Source organism: Atta colombica, unplaced genomic scaffold (genome assembly GCF_001594045.1).
Source record: "Atta colombica isolate Treedump-2 unplaced genomic scaffold, Acol1.0 scaffold140, whole genome shotgun sequence".
NCBI classification, from domain to species: domain Eukaryota; kingdom Metazoa; phylum Arthropoda; class Insecta; order Hymenoptera; family Formicidae; genus Atta; species Atta colombica.
The window spans coordinates 17,697-24,605 of record NW_017259229.1 but is presented as its reverse complement, the minus strand read 5'-3'; the positions used below and the strand labels follow the sequence as shown (position 1 = coordinate 24,605).

The 6,909-nt window shown below is 29.3% G+C and overlaps 1 protein-coding gene across 1 annotated transcript in view; it reads right to left on the bottom strand.

Annotated features, from left to right (window-relative positions):
- LOC108684801 (calcium uptake protein 3, mitochondrial) overlaps positions 1-6,909 on the bottom strand; it is a 29,210-nt gene that overhangs the window by 9,782 nt on the left and 12,519 nt on the right. The window lies entirely within an intron of this gene.

Below are 6,909 nucleotides of genomic sequence, written 5' to 3'. Positions count from 1 at the left end.
TATATATATATAATATGTATAATACAATACGCGCGCGCATACAAACACATGTACGTATATGTGTATATACATATACATGTTTCAGTAAAAGGTTATTTCTATAAACTTTATATAATATTTTACGTAAATAAAACAGACTAAGTAAATATTATACTGTAAATATTATTCATATTTTAGTATTAGAATATTAAATCACCGTTAATTTTTTATGATTAACTCTCTGATTATTCGTATCCTTAAATTATGATGTATTATATTTTACAATTTATTTTTTATTCTCAAAGTTAATTGCTCCGATTTAAATTAATATATTTTCAAATATTCTCCGGATATTAATATTTGAATCATTCAAGTAATTCGAATGTTTTTGAGTAACAATAATTATTTCGAATGGTTTGAGTATAATATTTGAATACTTATAGTCCTAATAGAAACATTATATAAACAGATGTATATATAAACAGATGTATAAAAGACTAATATGTAGAAAAAATTCTATTATTTGTGACATATATAATAATTAATTAACATAATAAATAATTAATAGTACAATTAACAGCATGCTTATTAGAAAATTGATATTTAATTCATCAAAACGTGATCATTCATATAGTTCACTAGTTCATATAGATCAATAGTTCCACAATCAGTTAAAGCTGCTGATGCATCTCCACATATTGTTTTAAAAATCTGTTACAATGTCTACTGTATTTGATTCAAAAGTGAATCTGCAAATACAAACGAAATAAACAATAGATTAAAAAGTTGGAATATATAGTTGTGATTAGTACTACAAAGTTAAATTTTTCATTCAAGTACATTATTTTATAATCGCATTAAAGCTGGAATTCTTATTATTTAAATATTTAAAAAATTGAAAGATTAGTATCAAATACTGTGAAAATAAAGAATGCTTGATTCTAAAATTACTCCAATAGATAAACTGTCTGAAGCCATCAGTTATTAAATATTTAAGTATTAAGTATATTATAATAAATTTGTATTATTTGATCTTGATATTTACTAAATGGAATTACTTAACTGAAATATTGATAAAATTTAAAAAACACATTTTTAAATATCAGAGTCAAATTTTCATAATTTTTATAATAAACAAATACTAAATGTTTGATTTCTTATGTGTTCATTATATAAGTGTATACTAAAGAGGTGATTAAAAGAGGATAAAACAAGCATTTGTAATATTTACCGTTGTCATTTTTTTCAAATGCGAATGTGTGTGTTAATCTAATGAGAAATTACTCGTTATTTTCTTCTAATTGATGATTCATATTTATGTCACTTCCTCCAGTATTTAAAAAATTTTTTTTATTTATGCCATATTTGAACAAGTGGTTCGATAAATTACTTATTTTATCGAACCTATTTTATTTATCTATCTTAAATATCAAACTTCTTACAACAAATCTTGCATTATACTATGTCATTTTTGATGTATTCAATACGAAATTTTCTGATACTCATGAATGCTTAAATTTGTTTCGTATTTTCTCAATTATTTGTGGATGTTTTTGTTTCACATGATACTTTAAATTATACTGACAATAATTTTTATGGCAAATATTACATTGTGCTCTACGATTCTGAAATTTAGTATAATGATGCTATATCCAATTTTTCCCTTTCGTATCTCTTTGTATGTTATTTTCATCAGTATTTTTTTTTAGTTTTTTTATTTAAGTCATGCTTGACTAAATGGCACTCTAAATCATCTATTATCATTTTGCAATATATTAAACATGTAACAATAAATCTTGCATTTCAGTTTATCATCTGATGTGTTTGATATGAAATGTGCTGATATCCAAGAAAAAGTTCAAATTCTTTTTGTATTTCTTCTATTATTTGTGGATGCTTACTTTTAAGATGATGCTTTAAATGGCTTGTTGAATATCCACTCAAATGGAATCTATCACAAATGTTACAGGTTGAAATGTATCTTTCTTCTTCTGTGAAATAACGTCATATCGGACCGTTTCTGTAATCCTTATCCTCTAAGAAATATTTTATGAGCACGAAATAAGTGTACTTTTACTAACATGTTGTCGATTGTAGTATAAGAACAAATTTTGCATTGAAGTTTTCTATTTCCTAGATTATTACAATAATGCTGTGTCGAATTACTTGACATATTCTTTTGCAGTGCTATCACGTCATGCACAGTATCTTAGAATGTGTATTGCTAAACATGTCTATACCATAAAAAAATGTTCGACGAAGATCGAAGAGTGGCTTTAGTTAAAGGGCACGATGAAAGGATAATACTTACACTGAAAGGATTCAACTTACTAGGAATCATGTATTGTAGGACACACAGTTTCTGATAGGTTGAAATTCTTATTCTTTGTTTTCTGAATCCCTATTCTTAAAAAGTATCGTACGAAAAACTAGGGAAATATTAAACTATGCGTTACATATATTGTAGCATTTCTCTTTTTATGTGCGATACTTTTCAAGAATAGGCCCCTGATCTCTATTCCTTTCCATTATGTGCAGCCCCCTAGTTATGAAGTGAGTCCTGCTTCCATTTCATAATGCAACGCGATTGAAGGGTGATTTTTTTCTATCCACAATTTTTCCTATTCACAAATACAACGCCCTCTTTGTATATTACAATTTCTTTCATTTTCATAATGGGTTACCATCTTTGCTTTTATATATTTCTTGATTCTTTCAATTTTTGTTACTCACTCTAATATATTTCGCATTGTTGTATGTACTAAATAAAGTTTATCATGAATTCGTTTATTATGAATTTTTTATGAAATCGTCAGTGTGCTTCTTTTTGGATCAGAATCTATAATTGGATGCAATTAAGAAATCTTTGCTGCTGGTGAATAAAAGTACTAAGCAGACTATACAACAGTTAGGGTATAAATATTAATGATTTGAATATTGGTAGAACCTAAACCCGAGAGCACAGACTCTTGCATAAGATGTGAAAAATCCAACGGAATCCTTTATTTCATGGAAAGGAAGGAAACAAAGGACTAGCTTTAATTGGTTTATTTTCTTATGCATTATATAATTATATGCGTTATGCAAATGTTTGTGCTCCTAACTTAAAGCCTTGTGTCCGATATAGAAATCGATCCGAAATTTCGGATAGAGAAAGAATTAATCGCATTGTGAAATTTATCGAATATGATTTGTTATTTTTTTCTTTGTCCAAGATATCCAAGAGCGAGTTTCTAATATCGTGCTTAATAGTCAAATAGTATCGCTCTACTTGTAACAATTCAATCATCGTAATTAAGAGATTAATATATATTTTACACATGCAAAAATAAAGATTTTTTTCTTTTTGCATTTAATGACTTTTGCATCATAAAGACAAGATTTAAAATGATATATGAATTATTCTCTAATAAAAATAAATTGATATAGTTATTGAAAAAGTTGTATCTATTAAGAACGAATACATTACGAAAATAGAGCTCAAAGCTTTAGTGAATGCTATTTGTCTTTGTGAAATTGGAATCTTATTTTTAGAAATCAGAAATTTTAGCAATAGTTCTGTTTACTTTTTGTACATATGTATAAAAATTTTATATTATTCACAGATATACAGAGGCATTTATTCAAAGTACACGTAATTCGCCTTTAGCTATGTGTGATCGATGTGTACGCCCAACACATTACCATGTAAGCTGCAGTTAAGTACCAAACGATATGCTTTTACATAACGTGAATCTGCGACCTCATCCGGCCAGATTAAATCGTTCAGCTCAGGAAGCATCAAATCACCGGGAACGCATCGTGCTCCAAGAAGCCATCGGAGCAACTTCACTCCTTACTGACTTAAATTATCGTTCTTCGCTACTTCACATGCACGAGATTGCGGCTTTTATTTATTCGCGAGTAATGGCGCATTGTTAGTCGGTGCCAGCTTGAGCTTCCGTATAAGATGATCTCTTAAATTATAGTTACTTTCTTAGCCTCCTTTTTTTTGCAGTCATCCATTGTGTAAATGATAATTGAAATATCGAGATCGGCCGTAGGTTCTCAATATCTCGCGGAGTAAATGGATTTGATAGATAAATCGTGAATTTCTAACGAAGAAATATGTTTAATATTATAGATAATAGAATAGAAATTCAGTTTTTTATGGAAATTATTAAGTATATTCGTAAATAATAAAAATATTGTATTCCTTAATTTTCAATAATGATGAAGGAATGATTTGGAGGTTTCGTTATTAGTATTTAATGCTAGAGAATATTTAAGAAATTATTAAAAGAGACTATTAAAAAAGGAGATGATTGTTTCAACATAATATATCGTGTTGAATAAGTTTTCAATATTTCGTATAATAAAACATTTGCAACATGTGTATTTGCTTTTTTAGATTTATTAATTTCTAAAAATAATCTCTTTAAATTTGTAGAAATACCGCGGTTTCAAATTTCTTTTTCTCTTTTAATGATTTTTACAGGCAGTTGTAAATATTTCGCGGCAAATTCGTGATCCTCGGCAAGCTATATTTATCATTCGATGCACATTTCCATAAGTACCATCGTAACCAGATATCCTTTCGCGTGGATCAGATGTTCTTTCGCGAAGTTGTTTCTACAAATAAATCACACCTCATTGTGATAAAAAATGCATCTACCTACTGGCTTGCATTTGTAATAGCACCATTTTTGCGCTACCTGCGCGGTAATCTGTCTCGCAAATCTAAAAATCATTTTGCATTTTGCTCACATAAATTATATCTCACTTTAAAATTATAAAAAATATAGATATATAATATGTGATAAATTATTTTAGAATAAATTTGTAATTCAAGAATCGATGCTAAAAAGTGTTATTTTGTTGTACTTACATCAAAATAATTTTATTAGAAACTCAGACTAAAATATATAAAAAATTGCATTGCCATTGCGCTTAAATTTTCTATATAATTATTTTGATGGTCTCACAAAATTACTTTTAAATCTGTGTATCTAGTTCAATTATAGATATTTTAACAAAATCATTTTTTTCATATAATATATGTATAATGTATAATATATTGTATATATGTATATGTATATATATATATATATATATATATAATGTATTGTACTAATTCATGTATTCAATTTCCACAATTAAATTCTTTCTCTCAGGTTAAATATGACGAGCGGAGATAGTAGCAGATTTCACGACCTCCCATCAAATCTCCTTTCACTTTATTTATCCTAAAATAATTAATTTTTTGAAAACTTTACACCTTAGTCAATCAATATCATCACCTTTTGATAGATGATCTGAGATTATCATATTTTGATAACCTTTTCGGAACGAAACCTCGCAAATGTATTTTCTCTCCTAACATGAAGTTTGTTTTTCAGGCGCGGAAATAAGAGACGCAACGACGAGAATGAGTGCAAAAGAAAAACATAATTGTTTTAGTTAATTTAAGTATATCGCACCCGATTAATATTCCGAACGAATGGCGATTACTCTCACCATAATGTGAAGCTCACTAACGTATATACCAGCACGTCCTCGCGTGTCTACCCGGACACAGGACCACGCAGAGTGTTAGGCTGGCATGTTCGCGGTGTCGAGGGTAATGACAGGCGTGGTGAACATTATGCTAAGTGCAGAGAGATCAGGCCACTTCTTTTCGTCCTCCCAGACCTCCCTTTTTCTCTTCCTTTTTCGCCAATATCCAGCGGCCGATATCCATCACGGTGATTAAGGCCCCGTTGAACTTCTCTCTTTTCTTTAGTTCTCACCTAGATCTATCCCTTTCACATCTCTTCTTCTTCTCCTTCCACGCAGCTGTTTATAGTTTTCAATAAAGAAGCACGCGACGCGGCCGCGTAGAAACAATTTCCTCGAACTTGTTTCGCCTCGTTTCTCAGCTTAAATCGATAGCGAGGAGCGACGACGATAGGCATCACTTTCCGAGACTCGCGCGAGAGAAATGGGCTGTCGATTTTTGTGGATGGGTGTTAAACGGAGGCGTCATCATAAGAGAGAGAAGAAAATGCGGTAGACCTTGAAGCATTACGCTTTTTCTTGGGTTCTACACGGCGGTCAGGCGATGTGCGAAATAAAGTAAGACGATTTTATAATATTAGAGCAGTATCTAGATCGAGATAATTTAGACTATCAAACATTTGTTTACATAATGATAACAGAGATTTAAAAAAAATATTGTAGGTTTAATATAAAATAAGAAAATTTGAAATTTTTCTTCTTATTTTGTCTCTTAAAATTTGAAGTTCTAAATATTATCAAACATTATTATATCTCTTTGTATATATGTAATACACATTATTTATTATATTATATGTATGTGTAAAAAATTAATTACTTTTATATCTTATACATAAATTGATTGCAATAATAAGTATTTAATATCGGAGTCCAAATTATTTCCGTAATAAAGTATTTTCAGTTCACATTTCTTACGCTTGCCACGCAACGCTATTATTGACGTTGTAATCTGAAGTGATACAAATTCGTGAAGTCCAATTTGAATAATGAGCTATACTTGAATACTTAATATTCGGGAATTGACGAAGCATGTACATGTGCACTCATACTTCGTACATGTAAATATATTCTTACGCGGTATGCGTAAAATTAAGATTATCACGGGAACGTATTTCGACATGTTTGCATCGCCCATCGAGAAGATCTCACGGACTTTAAATTAGTATAATTTTCACAAACAAGCAATATTATTTCCATAGTTTTAAAAGTATTGAAATAATTGTTACTCAATTTTTAATTAGTTTCCAAGAATGTATACATCTTTAAAGAAAAGCAATTGCGAAGAAAATATTAATTCATCGTAATCTTCATTAATTTTTTTTACATATAGCAGCTTTTAAGTGTAATAAATAAACACACACACACACACACACACACACACACACACACACACAC